Source organism: Salvelinus namaycush, chromosome 18 (genome assembly GCF_016432855.1).
Source record: "Salvelinus namaycush isolate Seneca chromosome 18, SaNama_1.0, whole genome shotgun sequence".
Classification (NCBI taxonomy): domain Eukaryota; kingdom Metazoa; phylum Chordata; class Actinopteri; order Salmoniformes; family Salmonidae; genus Salvelinus; species Salvelinus namaycush.
This window is the reverse complement of record NC_052324.1, coordinates 44,222,756-44,241,452: the sequence shown is the minus strand read 5'-3', so window position 1 is coordinate 44,241,452 and position 18,697 is coordinate 44,222,756. Positions and strand designations below refer to the sequence as shown.

At 49.2% G+C, this 18,697-nt stretch overlaps 1 long non-coding RNA gene across 1 annotated transcript; it reads right to left on the bottom strand.

Annotated features, from left to right (window-relative positions):
- Window positions 1–217: 217 nt before the first annotated feature.
- LOC120062836 lies at window positions 218–15,929 on the bottom strand. Its single transcript, XR_005478442.1, has 4 exons — window positions 15,116–15,929; window positions 9,542–9,690; window positions 9,017–9,123; window positions 218–860 (listed from the first exon to the last, which is right to left on the bottom strand). It is a non-coding gene; the product is annotated as an uncharacterized LOC120062836 (long non-coding RNA).
- Between the last annotated feature and the right edge of the window lie 2,768 nt (window positions 15,930–18,697).

Sequence of the window (18,697 nt, the reverse complement as noted above, 5' to 3'; positions counted from 1 at the left end):
CAAAACTATCGTTTGTTAACAAGTAATTTGTGGAGTGGTTGAAAAACGAGTTTTAATGACTCCAACCTAAGTGTATGTAAACTTCTGACATCAACTGTATATAATATTCCGCCCTTATGGACACATTTATTTTAGGCCATATAAAGAACAGCTTTGCATTGTTGAATGAAATGCAGCAAACAGAGATATTGTTTCACATTCTTTAATAAAAGTCTTTCCCTCCCTCCCCCTGGGAAACATATGTTCACGTTGCCAAAAGGAAGTGAAATCAATAACAAAAGTTAAAAACAAAATTACACTGAATTTCCAAAAGAATTACGACATTTCAAATGTAATTATGTCTATATACAGTGTTTTTCTCTTTCTCTCTCTCCCATCATTCCTTTTACAAAGTAATTCAACTTGTATTTAGAATTGAATTCTCAGACAAACTATGTACTGGATCTTGATGTTGAGTGTGCAGGTGTCTGTAAGCAGGGTAGTACCTGTCACAACAGGTTTTGCTTGACTAAAGTACACGTAAGCCTGGATATAATAGTGGCCTGTAATAATCAAAGATGCTTATCATCCTATTTAAAGGGATAATTCACTAAGACAAGTATTTTTCTGACCCCGGAAGACAAGTCGGTTATCTATGCAGACACTGTCAACATGTCTAATGTACTGATTCACTTTGACGTCAGCCGAAATTTAACCATATTTTCCAGCGGGCCGACGGTGACCTTGTCGTCGACGATACAGAGGGACTTTTGAGGTTCCGCCACAGATTTCAGGAGGCCCCACTCCCCTGACTTCTCATACCACTGGAACAGGCATCTCTTGTCTAGTATGGCTGTCTGCACGTCTGGTTTCCTCTCTAGCTGTGGATAGAGAGAGATCATAAGTACAAACACCTCAGCGAACTAAGTGGCCTTGTGGTAAGAGTGTCTGCCGCTCTAGGGTGGGGGTTCAATCCCCGTCAAGTCTTACCAAAGACCGTCACTCAGGAGATGGATTGGGTGTAAGGCCTGTATATGCATTATTGCTGTGCATACTTCTTCTACTGCACTTGCAACAATGTCTGAGGGGTACTTAAATCCAAAGAGATGGTACTAGTGCGTCTGAAATGTAGATTAGATATGCTGGTGCTACCAAAGGCTTCTATGGGGGTGCTGGTCTACGGAGACAGAGGGGTGCTGGTCTACGGAGACAGAGGGGTGCTGGTCTACGGAGACAGAGGGGTGCTGGTCTACAGAGACAGAGGGGTGCTGGTCTACAGAGACAGAGGGGTGCTGGTCTACGGAGACAGAGGGGTGCTGGTCTACAGAGACAGAGGGGTGCTGGTCTACAGAGACAGAGGGGTGCTGGTCTACGGAGACAGAGGGGTGCTGGTCTACAGAGACAGAGAGGTGCTGGTCTACAGAGACAGAGGGGTGCTGGTCTACGGAGACAGAGGGGTGCTGGTCTACAGAGACAGAGGGGTGCTGGTCTACGGAGACAGAGGGGTGCTGGTCTACAGAGACAGAGGGGTGCTGGTCTACGGAGACAGAGGGGTGCTGGTCTACGGAGACAGAGGGGTGCTGGTCTACGGAGACAGAGGGGTGCTGGTCTACGGAGACAGAGGGGTGCTGGTCTACGGAGACAGAGGGGTGCTGGTCTACGGAGACAGAGGGGTGCTGGTCTACAGAGACAGAGGGGTGCTGGTCTACGGAGACAGAGGGGTGCTGGTCTACAGAGACAGAGGGGTGCTGGTCTACGGAGACAGAGGGGTGCTGGTCTACGGAGACAGAGGGGTGCTGGTCTACGGAGACAGAGGGGTGCTGGTCTACGGAGACAGAGGGGTGCTGGTCTACGGAGACAGAGGGGTGCTGGTCTACAAAGACAGAGGGGTGCTGGTCTACGGAGACAGAGGGGTGCTGGTCTACAGAGACAGAGGGGTGCTGGTCTACGGAGACAGAGGGGTGCTGGTCTACGGAGACAGAGGGGTGCTGGTCTACAGAAACAGAGGGGTGCTGGTCTACAGAGACAGAGGGGTGCTGGTCTACGGAGACAGAGGGGTGCTGGTCTACAGAAACAGAGGGGTGCTGGTCTACAGAGACAGAGGGGTGCTGGTCTACAGAAACAGAGGGGTGCTGGTCTACGGAAACAGAGGGGTGCTGGTCTACAGAGACAGAGGGGTGCTGGTCTACAGAGACAGAGGGGTGCTGGTCTACAGAGACAGAGGGGTGCTGGTCTACAGAAACAGAGGGGTGCTGGTCTACGGAAACAGAGGGGTGCTGGTCTACGGAAACAGAGGGGTGCTGGTCTACAGAAACAGAGGGGTGCTGGTCTACAGAAACAGAGGAGTGCTGGTCTACAGAAACAGAGGGGTGCTGGTCTACGGAAACAGAGGGGTGCTGGTCTACAGAAACAGAGGGGTGCTGGTCTACAGAGACAGAGGGGTGCTGGTCTACGGAGACAGAGGGGTGCTGGTCTACGGAGACAGAGGGGTGCTGGTCTACGGAGACAGAGGGGTGCTGGTCTACAGAGACAGAGGGGTGCTGGTCTACAGAGACAGAGGGGTGCTGGTCTACAGAGACAGAGGGGTGCTGGTCTACAGAAACAGAGGGGTGCTGGTCTACGGAAACAGAGGGGTGCTGGTCTACGGAAACAGAGGGGTGCTGGTCTACAGAAACAGAGGGGTGCTGGTCTACAGAGACAGAGGGGTGCTGGTCTACAGAGACAGAGGGGTGCTGGTCTACAGAAACAGAGGGGTGCTGGTCTACGGAAACAAAGGGGTGCTGGTCTACGGAAACAGAGGGGTGCTGGTCTACAGAAACAGAGGGGTGCTGGTCTACAGAAACAGAGGGGTGCTGGTCTACGGAAACAGAGGGGTGCTGGTCTACAGAAACAGAGGGGTGCTGGTCTACAGAGACAGAGGGGTGCTGGTCTACGGAGACAGAGGGGTGCTGGTCTACGGAGACAGAGGGGTGCTGGTCTACGGAGACAGAGGGGTGCTGGTCTACGGAGACAGAGGGGTGCTGGTCTACGGAGACAGAGGGGTGCTGGTCTACAGAAACAGAGGGGTGCTGGTCTACAGAGACAGAGGGGTGCTGGTCTACAGAGACAGAGGGGTGCTGGTCTACAGAAACAGAGGGGTGCTGGTCTACGGAGACAGAGGGGTGCTGGTCTACGGAGACAGAGGGGTGCTGGTCTACGGAGACAGAGGGGTGCTGGTCTACGGAGACAGAGGGGTGCTGGTCTACGGAGACAGAGGGGTGCTGGTCTACAGAGACAGAGGGGTGCTGGTCTACGGAGACAGAGGGGTGCTGGTCTACGGAGACAGAGGGGTGCTGGTCTACGGAGACAGAGGGGTGCTGTTCTACGGAGACAGAGGGGTGCTGGTCTACGGAGACAGAGGGGTGCTGGTCTACAGAGACAGAGGGGTGCTGGTCTACAGAGACAGAGGGGTGCTGGTCTACAGAGACAGAGGGGTGCTGGTCTACAGAGACAGAGGGGTGCTGGTCTACAGAGACAGAGGGGTGCTGGTCTACAGAGACAGAGGGGTGCTGGTCTACAGAAACAGAGGGGTGCTGGTCTACGGAAACAGAGGGGTGCTGGTCTACGGAAACAGAGGGGTGCTGGTCTACAGAAACAGAGGGGTGCTGGTCTACGGAAACAGAGGGGTGCTGGTCTACGGAAACAGAGGGGTGCTGGTCTACGGAAACAGAGGGGTGCTGGTCTACGGAAACAGAGGGGTGCTGGTCTACGGAGACAGAGGGGTGCTGGTCTACGGAGACAGAGGGGTGCTGGTCTACAGAGACAGAGGGGTGCTGGTCTACAGAGACAGAGGGGTGCTGGTCTACGGAGACAGAGGGGTGCTGGTCTACGGAGACAGAGGGGTGCTGGTCTACGGAAACAGAGGGGTGCTGGTCTACAGAAACAGAGGGGTGCTGGTCTACGGAGACAGAGGGGTGCTGGTCTACAGAAACAGAGGGGTGCTGGTCTACGGAGACAGAGGGGTGCTGGTCTACAGAGACAGAGGGGTGCTGGTCTACAGAAACAGAGGGGTGCTGGTCTACGGAGACAGAGGGGTGCTGGTCTACGGAGACAGAGGGGTGCTGGTCTACAGAGACAGAGGGGTGCTGGTCTACAGAGACAGAGGGGTGCTGGTCTACGGAGACAGAGGGGTGCTGGTCTACGGAGACAGAGGGGTGCTGGTCTACAGAGACAGAGGGGTGCTGGTCTACAGAGACAGAGGGGTGCTGGTCTACGGAGACAGAGGGGTGCTGGTCTACAGAGACAGAGGGGTGCTGGTCTACAGAGACAGAGGGGTGCTGGTCTACGGAGACAGAGGGGTGCTGGTCTACAGAGACAGAGAGGTGCTGGTCTACAGAGACAGAGGGGTGCTGGTCTACGGAGACAGAGGGGTGCTGGTCTACAGAGACAGAGGGGTGCTGGTCTACGGAGACAGAGGGGTGCTGGTCTACAGAGACAGAGGGGTGCTGGTCTACGGAGACAGAGGGGTGCTGGTCTACGGAGACAGAGGGGTGCTGGTCTACGGAGACAGAGGGGTGCTGGTCTACGGAGACAGAGGGGTGCTGGTCTACGGAGACAGAGGGGTGCTGGTCTACAGAGACAGAGGGGTGCTGGTCTACGGAGACAGAGGGGTGCTGGTCTACAGAGACAGAGGGGTGCTGGTCTACGGAGACAGAGGGGTGCTGGTCTACGGAGACAGAGGGGTGCTGGTCTACGGAGACAGAGGGGTGCTGGTCTACGGAGACAGAGGGGTGCTGGTCTACGGAGACAGAGGGGTGCTGGTCTACAAAGACAGAGGGGTGCTGGTCTACGGAGACAGAGGGGTGCTGGTCTACAGAGACAGAGGGGTGCTGGTCTACGGAGACAGAGGGGTGCTGGTCTACGGAGACAGAGGGGTGCTGGTCTACAGAAACAGAGGGGTGCTGGTCTACAGAGACAGAGGGGTGCTGGTCTACGGAGACAGAGGGGTGCTGGTCTACAGAAACAGAGGGGTGCTGGTCTACAGAGACAGAGGGGTGCTGGTCTACAGAAACAGAGGGGTGCTGGTCTACGGAAACAGAGGGGTGCTGGTCTACAGAGACAGAGGGGTGCTGGTCTACAGAGACAGAGGGGTGCTGGTCTACAGAGACAGAGGGGTGCTGGTCTACAGAGACAGAGGGGTGCTGGTCTACAGAAACAGAGGGGTGCTGGTCTACGGAAACAGAGGGGTGCTGGTCTACGGAAACAGAGGGGTGCTGGTCTACAGAAACAGAGGGGTGCTGGTCTACAGAAACAGAGGGGTGCTGGTCTACAGAAACAGAGGGGTGCTGGTCTACGGAAACAGAGGGGTGCTGGTCTACAGAAACAGAGGGGTGCTGGTCTACAGAGACAGAGGGGTGCTGGTCTACGGAGACAGAGGGGTGCTGGTCTACGGAGACAGAGGGGTGCTGGTCTACGGAGACAGAGGGGTGCTGGTCTACAGAGACAGAGGGGTGCTGGTCTACAGAGACAGAGGGGTGCTGGTCTACAGAGACAGAGGGGTGCTGGTCTACAGAAACAGAGGGGTGCTGGTCTACGGAAACAGAGGGGTGCTGGTCTACGGAAACAGAGGGGTGCTGGTCTACGGAAACAGAGGGGTGCTGGTCTACAGAGACAGAGGGGTGCTGGTCTACAGAGACAGAGGGGTGCTGGTCTACAGAAACAGAGGGGTGCTGGTCTACGGAAACAGAGGGGTGCTGGTCTACGGAAACAGAGGGGTGCTGGTCTACAGAAACAGAGGGGTGCTGGTCTACAGAAACAGAGGGGTGCTGGTCTACGGAAACAGAGGGGTGCTGGTCTACAGAAACAGAGGGGTGCTGGTCTACAGAGACAGAGGGGTGCTGGTCTACGGAGACAGAGGGGTGCTGGTCTACGGAGACAGAGGGGTGCTGGTCTACGGAGACAGAGGGGTGCTGGTCTACGGAGACAGAGGGGTGCTGGTCTACAGAAACAGAGGGGTGCTGGTCTACAGAGACAGAGGGGTGCTGGTCTACAGAGACAGAGGGGTGCTGGTCTACAGAAACAGAGGGGTGCTGGTCTACGGAGACAGAGGGGTGCTGGTCTACGGAGACAGAGGGGTGCTGGTCTACGGAGACAGAGGGGTGCTGGTCTACGGAGACAGAGGGGTGCTGGTCTACAGAGACAGAGGGGTGCTGGTCTACGGAGACAGAGGGGTGCTGGTCTACGGAGACAGAGGGGTGCTGGTCTACAGAAACAGAGGGGTGCTGGTCTACGGAAACAGAGGGGTGCTGGTCTACGGAAACAGAGGGGTGCTGGTCTACGGAAACAGAGGGGTGCTGGTCTACGGAGACAGAGGGGTGCTGGTCTACGGAGACAGAGGGGTGCTGGTCTACAGAGACAGAGGGGTGCTGGTCTACAGAGACAGAGGGGTGCTGGTCTACGGAGACAGAGGGGTGCTGGTCTACGGAGACAGAGGGGTGCTGGTCTACGGAAACAGAGGGGTGCTGGTCTACAGAAACAGAGGGGTGCTGGTCTACGGAGACAGAGGGGTGCTGGTCTACAGAAACAGAGGGGTGCTGGTCTACGGAGACAGAGGGGTGCTGGTCTACAGAGACAGAGGGGTGCTGGTCTACAGAGACAGAGGGGTGCTGGTCTACGGAGACAGAGGGGTGCTGGTCTACGGAGACAGAGGGGTGCTGGTCTACGGAGACAGAGGGGTGCTGTTCTACGGAGACAGAGGGGTGCTGGTCTACGGAGACAGAGGGGTGCTGGTCTACAGAGACAGAGGGGTGCTGGTCTACAGAGACAGAGGGGTGCTGGTCTACAGAGACAGAGGGGTGCTGGTCTACAGAGACAGAGGGGTGCTGGTCTACAGAGACAGAGGGGTGCTGGTCTACAGAGACAGAGGGGTGCTGGTCTACAGAGACAGAGGGGTGCTGGTCTACAGAAACAGAGGGGTGCTGGTCTACGGAAACAGAGGGGTGCTGGTCTACGGAAACAGAGGGGTGCTGGTCTACAGAAACAGAGGGGTGCTGGTCTACAGAAACAGAGGGGTGCTGGTCTACGGAAACAGAGGGGTGCTGGTCTACGGAAACAGAGGGGTGCTGGTCTACGGAAACAGAGGGGTGCTGGTCTACGGAGACAGAGGGGTGCTGGTCTACGGAGACAGAGGGGTGCTGGTCTACAGAGACAGAGGGGTGCTGGTCTACGGAGACAGAGGGGTGCTGGTCTACGGAGACAGAGGGGTGCTGGTCTACGGAGACAGAGGGGTGCTGGTCTACGGAAACAGAGGGGTGCTGGTCTACAGAAACAGAGGGGTGCTGGTCTACGGAGACAGAGGGGTGCTGGTCTACAGAAACAGAGGGGTGCTGGTCTACGGAGACAGAGGGGTGCTGGTCTACAGAGACAGAGGGGTGCTGGTCTACAGAGACAGAGGGGTGCTGGTCTACAGAAACAGAGGGGTGCTGGTCTACAGAAACAGAGGGGTGCTGGTCTACGGAAACAGAGGGGTGCTGGTCTACAGAGACAGAGGGGTGCTGGTCTACGGAGACAGAGGGGTGCTGGTCTACGGAAACAGAGGGGTGCTGGTCTACAGAGACAGAGGGGTGCTGTTCTGCGGAGACAGAGGGGTGCTGGTCTACAGAGACAGAGGGGTGCTGGTCTACAGAGACAGAGGGGTGCTGGTCTACAGATACAGAGGGGTGCTGGTCTACAGAGACAGAGGGGTGCTGGTCTACGGAGACAGAGGGGTGCTGGTCTACAGAGACAGAGGGGTGCTGGTCTACAGAAACAGAGGGGTGCTGGTCTACGGAAACAGAGGGGTGCTGGTCTACGGAAACAGAGGGGTGCTGGTCTACAGAAACAGAGGGGTGCTGGTCTACGGAGACAGAGGGGTGCTGGTCTACAGAAACAGAGGGGTGCTGGTCTACGGAGACAGAGGGGTGCTGGTCTACGGAGACAGAGGGGTGCTGGTCTACAGAAACAGAGGGGTGCTGGTCTACAGAAACAGAGGGGTGCTGGTCTACAGAGACAGAGGGGTGCTGGTCTACAGAAACAGAGGGGTGCTGGTCTACAGAGACAGAGGGGTGCTGGTCTACGGAAACAGAGGGGTGCTGGTCTACAGAGACAGAGGGGTGCTGGTCTACAGAAACAGAGGGGTGCTGGTCTACGGAAACAGAGGGGTGCTGGTCTACGGAAACAGAGGGGTGCTGGTCTACAGAAACAGAGGGGTGCTGGTCTACGGAGACAGAGGGGTGCTGGTCTACAGAAACAGAGGGGTGCTGGTCTACGGAGACAGAGGGGTGCTGGTCTACGGAGACAGAGGGGTGCTGGTCTACAGAAACAGAGGGGTGCTGGTCTACAGAAACAGAGGGGTGCTGGTCTACAGAAACAGAGGGGTGCTGGTCTACAGAAACAGAGGGGTGCTGGTCTACAGAGACAGAGGGGTGCTGGTCTACAGAGACAGAGGGGTGCTGGTCTACAGAGACAGAGGGGTGCTGGTCTACAGAGACAGAGGGGTGCTGGTCTACAGAGACAGAGGGGTGCTGGTCTACAGAGACAGAGGGGTGCTGGTCTACAGAGACAGAGGGGTGCTGGTCTACAGAGACAGAGGGGTGCTGTTCTACAGAAACAGAGGGGTGCTGGTCTACGGAGACAGAGGGGTGCTGGTCTACGGAAACAGAGGGGTGCTGGTCTACGGAAACAGAGGGGTGCTGGTCTACAGAGACAGAGGGGTGCTGGTCTACAGAGACAGAGGGGTGCTGGTCTACAGAGACAGAGGGGTGCTGGTCTACAGAGACAGAGGGGTGCTGTTCTGCTCAATCAGTTGCTTTATCTGATAAGTCTTTATGTCAGCGTGCGTCTCGGTCAAATAAATGATCAATATTTTATTTGGACGGGCAAGGAGTTAGGGCAGGCCAGGCCCCATAGGTCCCGCCCATAACACTGTCTGACTTCTATGGAGTTGGTAAATTCTTGTAGTCCAAAAGAGACGGCAACAAACTTATTTTCAAATGCATAGCTTCTGAAATGTATTTATTACCTTCACTTCGTCCCCGTCGACAACAGAGAAAACTCGCTGATTATTATGCATGAAACTGAACGCCAATTCAACAGATTTCGAATCCCTTCTCAAGTGGTAGACGGTCACTGAAAAGCGAAATAAGCAATCTTTACTTCCTAGGGTGTGATAAAGAGCTGCACATTTTTCTACCAATAGTTATATTTTTTCTTGTTGCCACAAAAAACAATCAACTAAGTAATGAATTCACTTAGAATGTGCCTTTAAAGCAAGTGTGTCAACTCAATTCCTGGAGGGCCTTGTGTCTGCTGTTCTTTCTCATTTTGATGTGTGTTCAATTAAGACCTAAAAAAAACATGTAAGGGGAGTTCCTAACTAGTCAATGATAAATTACAAGGGGAGGAGCAAAAATCGGCCTACACTCCAGGAATTAAATTTAACACCCCTGCTTTAAAGAGACGAGATAGTGTTCTTTATGGGTCTTCTGCAGAAATCACAAATATTACACAATGCAGCAAACAGCACCACTTTAATTCAGCCTCCTACCTTCATGATTGATTTTCTCATTATTTTGCATCTCCTTGACAATGATGACTAGTTGGTTTGGAGATAAGGAATTTTTGACTGCTGCTATCTTCCCGGATACTTCCATGTGCTTGTAGGTGGTGTGGATTATTTCTTCTGACATGGTAGATCTGTAGAACAACAAACAATCAATTAACAAGTTCTCTCACGTCACCCCGCTCCTCCGCTCTCTCCACTGGCTTCCAGTTGAAGCTCGCATCCGCTACAAGACCATGGTGCTTGCCTACGGAGCTGTGAGGGGAACGGCACCTCCGTACCTTCAGGCTCTGATCAGGCCCTACACCCAAACAAGGGCACTGCGTTCATCCACCTCTGGCCTGCTCGCCTCCCTACCTCTGAGGAAGTACAGTTCCCGCTCAGCCCAGTCAAAACTGTTCGCTGCTCTGGCACCCCAATGGTGGAACAAACTCCCTCACGACGCCAGGTCAGCGGAGTCAATCACCACCTTCCGGAGACACCTGAAACCCCACCTCTTTAAGGAATACCTAGGATAGGATAAAGTAATCCTTCTAACCCCCCCCCCCCCTTAAAAGAGTTAGATGCACTATTGTAAAGTGGTTGTTCCACTGGATATCATAAGGTGAATGCACCAACTTGTAAGTCGCTCTGGATAAGAGCGTCTGCTAAATGACTTAAATGTAAATGTAAACAAGATACAGGATAGAGAAAGTTTTGTTGATGCTGAGGAATGCATATGTTTTTAAATTACATTCTTAGTAAAGTTCAGAGAACATTCAAAAGATTTTTATAGAAAGTTTTCTTAACGTTCTTGGACAAATTTGAGAACATGTCTTCAAATAGAACCATGAGGAAACGTAGGAATGTCATGCTGAAGTCACAGGAGGTTGTTGGCACCTAAATTGGGGAGGACAAGCTTGTGATAACGGCTGGGGCGAAATGGTATCAAACATATGGTGTGTTTGATGCCATTCCATTTGTTCAGTTCCAGCCATTACTATGAGCCGTCCTCCCGTCAGCAGCCTCCACTGGCTGAAGTACTGAAATTCCCACAGAAGAATGTTCCCACTTAATCAAAGCTACAGTAGATATAACGTGATTTGACGTCATTTTATCTGTGGCCAATGACCTTGAGATTTCTTGGATGGGCACTTCTAATGTAACTCTATGGCAGCACCCAAGGGGCTTGAATTTTCGAGCTCTACCCGTAGATTTTACGGTGAAGTAGTGTCCCCATGAGTGACAGAACACTGAGCCAATCGCGGCGCAACTAGAGAACATTACTAACCACAGAAAGCACTGAGCTAGGCTGAAACACCTGCATTTTGGAGCTGCCTTGCTCAAGAAAGCAAAAAAAGAGACCATGTTTGGCTTTATTAACTCAGTGATTTTTTAAAAGTTTTTATATTGTTTGCAAACTGGTACATGACACATATTAATGCCAAAATAACATGAAAAACAGGCAACAAAAAAATAAAAAAAATAACACACACACACACACACATATATTTTAGCTAAACAGGTGGGGCTCAAAACAGGCGCCGCCCCTGAAAGACGGGTCCCCACTGACCGTGCGTAAACTAAATCAGATCCATTATGGCAGTACTCCTGAGACACTGTGGATCCAAAGGGGCTAAATTATGATTTTTCACTGTTCTTGTTTCTATAAAGTTGTTGCCTTGTTTTTTGGGGTCTCCATCTCTCCGGATTCACAGACACCCAAATATCAGCTATGTATAATTTGACCTGTTGATTAACGAGACACACTATTTATTTTATTAAGTTGTGCTATAATTTACCTGAACGTATTATAATGATGTATTTATTTACATGGTTGTGTCTCAATGAGCCACTAGCCTATAAATAGGAGCTATGTGCAATGGTCAGGTCGCTCTGAGGAAGACGTCAGCTTGACGTAGAAACGTCAGTCACTGTTCGCATCCTGTACAATGAATTAACGTGAGCAAAAATACATGAATCTCTTCCTGTGCTCCAACTCCGTTTTAACTCGAATTAGTCCTTTTGTTGTTGAGCACCCCTCCTTCCCTTTGTTTGTTGAGCACCCCTCCTTCCCTTTGTTTGTTGAGCACCCCTCCTTCCCTTTGTTTGTTGAGCACCCCTCCTTCCCTTTGTTTGTTGAGCACCCCTCCTTCCCTTTGTTTGTTGAGCACCCCTCCTTCCCTTTGTTTGTTGAGCACCCCTCCTTCCCTTTGTTTGTTGAGCACCCCTCCTTCCCTTTGTTTGTTGACGCAGGAAAGCCCACCTGAATCTACTTCAATCCCACTTTGTAAAGCAACAAAATGGGTGAAAAAAAATGATTGTGGGTGTAGACTTTCTACAGGCACTGTAAATGTAACCATGTTTAAACTGTTAAGAAATGTTCTGTTAAAGTATTGAAATACCAAGAAAACAACGTTTTTTTTGTCAAGTTCCTTAAATGCGGCAACGTTGGGCCAGTAACCGAAAGGTTGCAGGATCGAATCCTCGAGCTGACAAGGTAAAAAATAATAATCTGTCGTTCTGTCCCTGAACAAGGCAGTTAACCCGCTGTTCCCCGGTAGACCGTCATTGTAAATAAGAATTTGTTCTTATCTTAACTGACTTGTCCTTAGTTAAATTAAAGGTAAAAAATTATAATGTGCTGAGAATGTTCCAAAGCCAAGCAACTATCCTGCACCATTCCCAGAACGTTGTGGGAAGGTTGTATGCAAAATAACCTCAGGAGAACCACACTCTCAGTAGGTTGTCGAAACGTTGGATATTACATTTTTGCATCTGAGCTCCTAGAGTGTGCGGCTCTCCTTTATTTTCAAGTTTTCTACTCCGCTAGCCAGCACCTCGCCTTAATAGGTGTGCGTTTATTTTTCTTCTAGACTGATGCATTACCCATACCACAATTACAAACCACTATCTCAACACTTTAATGTTTATGAACTCAGCAGTGCATACATACTCTCCACATTATCTTCATTTGAAGGAATCAGCAGTAGTGGGAAACAGCGCCACTGTTACTGTCTGTCACTGTTTTGTTTACATGGTAGTGAGCGCTGGGGGAGTGTCGCACAACGAAAATAACTGCAGTACAAACGCTGCTGTTCTATTGTGCGAGCAATGATGTCTGAGGGGGAAAAAACAGTGTTTATTGTTTGCTGTAACTTTGTTGTTGCAATATCGCAAACGGTCGTGGCAGTTTCACCATTAAGGATTCCAGCTTTATAAAACCAGGCATTTTTGCAAGAAACTGACTGACAAAGAAACAACCCAGCCTCTCCAGATGTTACTGGTCACAACATTCACGGCTCTCACTGGCGCCGCCAGATTGACCCGCTCCTCTTACTTCAGGATTTTGGCAATGAGGCCATGCATCTACTTCCCCAGAGTCAGTTGAACTTGTGGAAACCATTGTTATGTCTCTGTATCCAGTATGAAGGAAGTTAGAGGTAGTTTGTACTAAAGTTATTGCTATCTAATTACCTCAGTACACTCAGCTCACAGCCAGACTTTCTAACTCTCTCCTACGCACACCACAGCCATCTATTGGCCCATTAGGTTACACTCTCCCTACCATGATTCGCCTCTGCAAACCTGATATGTTTAAAGCAAATTTATCCTTGATCTGAAAATGTGGTCGGAGGCGCCGTATGGAGGGTGTGATTGAATTGCGGAGCCTCCGGAGGCATGCCAAGACCAAATTGAGCGCCGTACCATATTGCTTGCACCTCCCAAATGTTGTAACAATGTGGAGGACTCCCGTATAGCTCTGCATTGACATGACTCATTGACGGTAGGTGAGGATGGGAGGTCCTGCATAAACACAAACTCACATCCTTGACAACTTCCTCCCCACAGCTCCGCGCTTCTCCGTGAAGCGCAAGCAGTATGAATGACCTGACTTCTGCAAAGGCCGTATCACCGTAAATACTGCACGGCCAATGCAGAGGTCGGATTGACCATGCAGCGCCTTTCACTGTCACAAAGTAGGGTGTTAGCCATGTAATGAGCTAAATTTTCAACCTGTCCCTGACTGAGTCAGTAATACCAACATGTGTTAAGCAGACCACCGAGTCCCTGTGCCTAAGAACACTGCCAGCCACCCTAGTCATAGACTGTTCTCTGTGCTACCGCACGGCAAGCGGTACCGGAGCGCCAAGTCTAGGTCCAAAGACCTCTTAACAGCTTCTACCCCCAAGCAATAAGACTACTGATCAGCTAATCAAATGGCTACCCAGACTATTTGCATTGCCCCCCTCTTTTATGCTGCTGCTACTCTCTGTTATTATCTACGTAGTCACTTTAATAACTCTACCTACTTATTACCTCAAAACCTTGACAAACAGGTGCCCCCGCACACTGACTCTATACCGGTACCCCTTGTATATAGCCTCACTATTGTTATTTCATTGCTGCTCTTTAATTATTTGTTACTTAATTATTTTTTATTTTTTTAAATGTACTTGTCTATTTTTGACTTAACACATATTTCTTCTTACAACTGCATTGTTGGTTAAGGGCTTGTAAGTAAGCATTTCACTGTAAGGTCTACAGCTGTTGTATTCCACCCATATGACAAATAACATTTGATTTGATTTGGTCATTCCTGCTGAAACGTAAGCCTAGTGTAGCAATCTGCCAACCTCCTTAAAGGCAGGCAGGCATAAATACTCTTTATCTGGGAAAAAGTATATGCAAACACGCTTCAGGCCAGCTTAAAAACATTCAGCCCAGCTTAAAAACATTATGAAGTTGGAAGTCCCACCCAGTTGCCAAAATGAAATAAAAAAATGTTGGACGCCCTTAATGGCACTGCCCATGCTAATGAGTCATTTTGGCCACTATAACTCTCTATCATTCTCTATGGTCTATTGTTTGTCTATTAAACTATCAAAAGTCAATTTCCTCTCTTTGGTTTCAGCATTTTAAACACCTTGAGCAAATAATGTACTCACAGCATTCTATATTTTTGCGAAGCTTGCATTCAATGGCCCCTCCCTGTTGCAGACATCACCCTTCCATTCCCCCCTGTCCCAAGGGGATTTATGCCTGATTTAAGATGAAATCAACAACCCTGCTACTTTATTTGGCACTTAATAGGCATTTACTACAGTATTTTTATTTATTTAACCTCTTGAAAATGGGAAAACGTGTTTTATATTAAGTTCAACATGAGCCTCTTTATGACAGAATGTTATACTTCTCAAAAGGCAGAGGTGGAACAACCCAACCAAATTGTATTCTCCAGCAATCAATGTGTAAACTATATCATTAATAAAAATAACTCCGAACAGCAGGAAATAGTGCAGATTGCACCTTTACGTTTCATAATCTTTATAAACGTATATGATTAAATAACACATTTCTTCATTTACACAAATGGCAATGAATCCAATCCATTGAATAAAATAATTGATTAAAAAAAATAAGTCTAGAAATTGTTAGTATATCATTGGGATTCCTGGGGTCCAAAACAGGACAATGCTATGCTGCAAATATCACATTATGTAGAATGAAAACAAAAAATTCTAAACAAATAAAATACACGTGTTAAAAAATAAGTTAGAGAAAGAGGAATTGACATACTTTCTCCGTTGCCTCGTCTTGTGGATGCTGACTTGTAAACGTCTGGTGCAGCAATGCTGTTGTGCTTTCTTGGTTGTCGGATCTGCAATGTCTGCACGCTCACCACGACAATTTTATAGAGCGCACACCGGAATGCGAAAGCATTCGCGCGCAAATGGCATCCAGATTGGTGAGTATCAACGGTAACAAGTAAAACCAGAATCATCATTTATGGAAACTATATTGAGCTTTCCAATTAGATTTGATATGGAAGGGTGGGACGGTGACCGGATACTGAAGGTAGTTTGGCATGTAAATTCCAGTATGTAGAGATGTCTTGTTTTGCCCCGTCTTGGGTTAGAGTTAAACAGTTGCAACACACACACACACACACACACACCTATATGATTGTCTTCTGGAATGACATTCATGGCTAAAACAGAATCTGGAATATGATGTATTTAGTGTGTCCTAAATGTATCAGCTCTGTAATTAACCTTGGAATGTAAAATGTGTATGTTAGTTTGTGAGAACTCACTAATTCCCCCATCATTCATTCTGTTTGCATCGGCACATCTAATTCAATTGATTACCATATTTTGACAATTAGTCTGGTTAGGACAAGCCTCCTTCGTTCATGGTGAGGTGAAAACACAAGTCTGGTTAGGACTAACCAAATGCTTTCACTTATAAAATTGACGGACACTGAAATTACCAAAGTTAATTATTTAGTATACATAAATACAGACATCATTCATGCCTCAAATACAAAAAACTACATTTAAAAATAAATAAAGCAGGTACAGTTGAATTCAGAAGTTTACATACCAAATATATTTAAACACAGTTTTTCACAATTCCTGACATTTAATCCTAGTAAAAAAATCAGTTTTAGGTCAGTTAGGATCATCACTTTATTTTAAGAATGTGAAATGTCTGAATAATAGTAGAAGGAATTATATATTTCAGCTTTTATTTCTTTCATCCCAATTCCAGTGGGTCAGAAGTTTACATGCACTCAATTAGTATTTGGTAGCATTGCCTTTAAATTGTTTAACGTGGGTCAAATGTTTCTGGTAGCCTTCCACAAGCTTCCCACAATAAGTTAGGTGAATTTTGTCCCATTCCTCCTGACAGAGCTGGTGTAACTGAGTCAGGTTTGTAGGCCTCCTTGCTCGCACACGCTTTTTCAGTTCTGCCCACAAATGTTCTATAGGATTGAGGTCAGGGCTTTGTGATGGCTACTCCAATACCTTGACTTTGTTGTCCTTAAGCCATTTTGCCACAACTTTGGAAGTATGCTTGGGGTCATTGTCCATTTGGAAGACCCATTTGCGAGCAAGCTTTAACTTCCTGACTGATGTCTTGAGATATTGCTTTTGATTTCCGGTCACAACTTGCAGACTTGTTTACGTGCTGCTGTGCGTTTTGTTGCCAACCTTACTTTGCTACCTGACAACTTTACGGTTTTTACTTTTTAATTACCGTTTATATTTTTAGTTTTCCCTCACTCAACTTTTTTTCATTCAACTTTTTCACTCCGGATGTTTTATCTGGACATGGTTCGTCAGGACCTCCAACAGCCGAAGCTAAGCAGTAACATTAACATGATGCCTTCTAATTGCAGTCGCTGTACTCAAAATATACAGGAGAGCGATCGCCTTACGGCGAGGATAGCTGTGCTGCTAGCCTAGCTTCAGACGCAATCGTTAAGCAAGGGCAACAGCGTCTGTGTCACCAGTAAGTACAGATAGTAACGTTAGTATAAATCCCCTTGCACAGTCCCCGCAGCCGGACAACTTTCTCATGGCTTCTGGAGGGAAATGCTGTAGGAATGCTCAGCCGGTGTCGCTCATTCAGCCGACAATAACTTTCAACCGGTTCTCCCCATTAAGCAGCGAGTCAGAGGCCGAGCGTTCTCTGGTCTCTACTCTTCCCGTTATGGGGTCTGAGACGCCGAAGGCTCCCACCATTAGCTCTGACAAATTGAAAACCCTAGTCAGCGGCGAATCCATTACCCGCAGTATTAGACTTAAAACGAATCATGTCCTTGAGACTCGGTCTCAACCTTTAAGTATTCACTGAAGACTCATCTCTTCAGTGGGTCATATGATTGAGTGTAGTCTGGCCCAGGAGTGTGAAGGTGAACGGAAAGGCTCTGGAGCAACAGCAACCTTGCTGTCTCTGCCTGGCCGGTTCCCCTCTCTCCACTGGGATTCTCTCCCTCTAACCCTATTACAGGGGCTGAGTCACTGGCTTACTAGTGCTCTTCCATGCCGTCCCTAGGAGGGGTGCGTCACTTGAGTGGGTTGAGTCGCTGACGTGGTCTTCCTGTCTGGGTTGGCGCCCCCCTCTTGGGTTGTGCCGTGGCGGAGATCTTTGTGGGCTATATTCGGCCTCGTCTCAGGATGGTAAGTTGGTGGTTGAAGATATCCCTCTAGTGGTATGGGGGCTGTGCTTTGGCAAAGTGGGTGGGGTTATATCCTGCCTGTTTGGCCCTGTCCGGGGGTATCATCGGATGGGGCCACAGTGTCTCCTGACCCCTCCTGTCTCAGCCTCCAGTATTTATGCTGCAGTAGTTTGTGTGTCGGGGGGCTAGGGTCAGTCTGTTATATCTGGAGTATTTCTCCTGTCTTATCCGGTGTCTTGTGTGAACTTAAGTATGCTCTCTAATTCTCTCTTTCTCTCTCGGAGGACCTGAGCCCTAGGACCATGCCTCAGGACTACCTGGCTGCTGTTTTCAACTCTCTAGAGACCGCAGGAGCGGTAGAGCTACTCTTAATGATCGGCTATGAAAAGCCAACTGACATTTACTCCTGAGGTGCTGACTTGTTGCACCCTCGACAACTACTGTGATTATTATTATTTGACCATGCTGGTCATTTATGAACATTTGAACATCTTGGCCATGTTCTGTTATAATCTCCACCCGGCACAGCCAGAAGAGGACTGGCCACCCCTCATAGCCTGGTTCCTCTCTAGGTTTCTTCCTAGGTTTTGGCCTTTCTAGGGAGTTTTTCCTAGCCACCGTGCTTCTACACCTGCATTGCTTGCTGTTTGGGTTTTTAGGCTGGGTTTCTGTACAGCACTTTGAGATATCAGCTGATGTAAGAAGGGCTATATAAAAAATTTTCCCCCCATATATCCACATACTTTTCCTACCTCATGATGCCATCTTTTTTGTGAAGTGCACCAGTCCCTCCTGCAGCAACGCACCCCCACAACATGATGTTACCACCCCCGTGCTTCACAGTTGGGATGGTGTTCTTCAGCTTTTGTTGCAAACCGTAGTCTGGCTTTTTTATGGTGGTTTTGGAGCAGTGGCTTCTTCCTTGCTGAGCGGCCTTTCAGGTTATGTTGATATAGGACTTGTTTTACTGTGGATATAGATACTTTTGAACCTGTTTCCTCCAGCATCCTCAGCATCAGTGTCCTTTGCTGTTGTTCTGGGATTGATTACACTTTTCGCACCTAAGTACGATCATATCTAGGAGACAGAATGCGCCACCTTCCTGAGCGGTATGACAGCTGCGTGGTCCCATGGTGTTTATACATGCGTACTATTGTTTGTACAGATGAACATGGTACCTTCAGGCGTTTGAA